Source organism: Acomys minous (assembly GCF_964271855.1).
Source record: "Acomys minous genome assembly, chromosome: 4".
NCBI classification, from domain to species: domain Eukaryota; kingdom Metazoa; phylum Chordata; class Mammalia; order Rodentia; family Muridae; genus Acomys; species Acomys minous.
Window position 1 is genome coordinate 79,172,294 of NC_140486.1, and position 3,769 is coordinate 79,176,062.

Genomic DNA, 3,769 nt, shown 5'->3' on the forward strand with positions numbered 1-3,769 from the left:
ATCCTACTTTAACTGCATATATGCCACACAATTTGATAATATAAGGAAAATGGACAATTGTCTTGATTGATTCCACTTGCCAAAAGTGATTCAGGATCAGATAAATAAATTAAATAGTTCTATTTCTCTTATAGAAATAGAAAGAATCATTGATATTCTCCCAAACAAAAAATGCCCAGGGACAGATGGTTTCTGCACAGAATTCTACCAGACCTTCAAAGAAGAGCTAATACCAATACTCTTCAAGTTACACCAAAAGATAGAAACAGATGGAACTTTACCAAATGATTCTATGAGGCCACGGTCATGTTGATACCTAAACCTCACAAACACCCACCAAATAAAAGGATATTTCAGACTAATTTCTCTTATGAACATGGATGCAAAAATCCTCAATAACATACTTGCAAAATGAATACAAGAACATATCAAAGATATCATTCACCATGACCAGGTAGGCTTCATTCCAGGCATGCAGGGGTATTTTTATATACAGAAATCCATCAATGTTATCCACCATATAAACAAACTGAAAGAAAAAAAACACATGATCGTCCCCTTAGATACAGATAAAGCATTTGACAAAAATCCAACACCCATTTGTGTTTAAAGTTTTGGAGAGATTGGGAATACAAGGCACATACCTAAACATAATAAAGGTATATACAGCAAGTCAATAGCCAACATCAAATTAAATGGAGAGATACTCAAGGAAATTTCTTTAAAATTGGGGACCAGACAAGGCTGTCCACTTTCTCCATATCTCTTCAATATAGTTCTTGAAGTTCTAGCCAGAACAGTAAAACATCAAAAGGAGATCAACGGGATCCAAATGGGAAGTGAGGAAGTCAAATTATTCCTACTTGCAGATGATATGATAGTGTACATATATGACCTTCAAAATTCCACCAGAGAAATACTACAGCTGATAAACATCTTCAGTAAATTGGCTGGATACAAAATTAACTAAAAAATATCAGTAGTCTTCCTATATACAAATGACAAACATGCAGAGGAAGAAATTAGGAAAACTACACCCTTCACGATAGCTACAAACAATATAAAACATCTAGGAGTGACTCTAACCAAGAAAGTGAAGGAATTGTTTGAAAAAAAACTTTAAATCTTTGAAGAAAGAGATTGAAAATGACATCAGAAGATGGAGGGATCTCCCTTGTTCATGGATCAAGAGAATTAACATAGTAAAAATGGCCATCTTACCAAAAGCAATTTACACATTCAGTGTAATTACTATCAAAATACCTACACAGATAACAAACTTTCTCTGTCATCTTCTCATTTGGAAAGCTACTAACCTGCATTTCCGATATAGACAGGTAATCAATTTTATTCCTTCTCAAGTCTCTGATGAGGTTGAAGACCAGATACTTTAGTGTTGAAATTAAGCTTAGTTGTTTATTGGTTTTGATGTTTTTATATCTGGATAGATGTTTTAAATTCATAGTGATGAGATATGATATTTTTTACATTCATAATTTTAAGTATACCAATATAGGAAAGATGTTTTCTTCAAGGCTGCTAAATAGAAATATCCGGAAGCAGGCATTTTAGCTAGGCGCGGTCCGCTGCAATCTGTAGAGGAATGCCGCTGAGCCAACATCATGCCTGGGCACCTACAGGAAGGCTTTGGCTTTGACTACGAATTGGACCCTTTTGAGGTACTGAAGGCAGCAGAGAACAAGAAAAAAGACCCTGTTGGGGGTGGCGTTGTGGGCCCTGGGGCCAAGAGCACAGCTCAGGCCGTAGCCCAGACCAACTCTAACACGACAGGCAACCAGTTGCGTTAAGAGTCCCAGAAAGACCGCAAGAACCAGCTGCTCCTCAACGTCAGCATGGCCAAAAAAAAGGAGGAGACGGAGCCCCTGGTGGCGCATAAGAAAGAAGGAATAAGGCAAGTTGGAAGAAGACCTGATCAACAACTTCACGGTGATGGGAAAGTAATTGATAGGAGACCAGAAAGGCAAGCACCTCTTGAAAGAAGATTTGAAAAGCCCCTTGAAGAAAGGGGTGAAGGATGTGAATTTTCAGTTGATAGACCGGTTATTGAACGGCCTATCTGAGGCCAAGGTGGTCTTGCAAGGGGGCATGGAGGCCGTGGCTGTGGAATGGGCCGAGGCGATGGATTTGATTCTATTGGCAAACGTGAATTTGATAGGCATAGTGGAAGTGATAGATCTGGCCTGAAACATGAGGACAAACATGGAGGTAGCAGATCTCACAAATGGGGAACTGTCAAAGATGAATTAACTGATTTGGATCAATCAAATGTGACCGAGGAAACACCTGAAGGTGAAGAGCACCCAGTGGCAGACACTGAAAATAAGGGGAATTAAATTGAAAAGATTAAGGAAGAGGGTCCAAAAGAGATGACTTTGGATGAGTGGATAGCTATTCAAAATAAAGACCGAGCAAAAGTAGAATTTAATATCCAAGAACCAAATGAAGGTGCTGATGGACAATGGAAAAAGGGAGTTGTTCTACATAAATCAAAAAGTGAAGAGGCTCATGCTGAAGATTCAGTTATGGGCCATCATTTCCGGAAGCCAGCAAATGATATAACATATCAACTGGAGATCCGTTTCAGAGACGTAGGTCACCCAGGAGGTGGTGGCAGGGAAGGACGTGGTGGGCATGGGCATGGTCGTCCAAACCGTGGCAGCAGGACTCACAACTCAAGTGCTTCTGCTCCTGATGTAGATGACCCAAAGGCATCCCCAGCTCTGGCTAACTGGATACTGTAATACAACACTGGTTCCATTGTGGACCCTCCTGTTTAACGCTTTTGCATGCTTAAGGATCCCAAACAACTAAGAATTAAAAATAAATAAATAAATAGACATAGCCAAAACACTATGAATATAACACTTATAAATTTCCTGATTGTGTCATTGTTCTTCTTGTTATCGGTAGTTTATTGTAAGTATGTGTAGTAATATAAATGTATATGTAAAAACTAAATAAATACTTAACAAAAAAGAAATAAAGAACAAGGACAAATTTCCAGACTTGTTCTACATTCATTATATTGGAAGTTTCTTAGAACTGGAAAGAGTATGTCTGTAAAACATTTTATTTGAGACTTAAAATGTATATACATATATGTTGTTCTTCATAAATACCTGGAGTTCAGCCTTGAACTGGAGGATGTCAAAAATAATTAAAGGAAGAAGGAAGAAGAGAGGGAAGGAAGGATAAAGAAATAATATAGAGGTGGGAGGGAGTAAAGAGAGGAAAGATGAAAAGTGATTAAAGGAAAAATAAAGAAACGTAAAAGACATCCATTTATTATTTACAACTGGAATGTTACTAAAGAAATTACTTTTACTGTTTTTAATAATTTATAGCAGTTATGGAATTTAATTTCTAAAATTTCTTAAAAGCTAAATAGTAACCATTTATATTTTTCTGTTGGTTCATAACATATATTTGAACAGAAGGTATTTTCTAGGCCAACTTTTATTACAGTTAAAATATCTAAAAAAACAACATAAATAAGAAATAGATAGCATATATAATTCATTGTTAGTGATATTTTAAATTCTATATATACTGTATTTTTAATGGATTACTTTTATCTAATATCTGATCTTAATCAACATGGTATAGTGTAAATATATGGTATAGTTTATACCCATGGACTATATACAACTTTCCCAGCATGAAAGGTTGTGATATATGTTATGAACCAACAGAAAAATATAAATGGTTACTAATAAAATATAAGGAGTTTAGATCACTTTTGTATATC

The 3,769-nt window shown here is 36.2% G+C and overlaps 1 pseudogene across 1 annotated transcript; it reads left to right on the forward strand.

Moving 5' to 3' along the window:
- The first annotated feature begins 1,622 nt into the window (after positions 1-1,622).
- Positions 1,623-2,843, forward strand: LOC311596462 (SERPINE1 mRNA-binding protein 1-like; annotated as a pseudogene). Its single transcript has one exon. The product of its transcript is annotated as an SERPINE1 mRNA-binding protein 1-like (transcript).
- Positions 2,844-3,769: the final 926 nt, after the last annotated feature.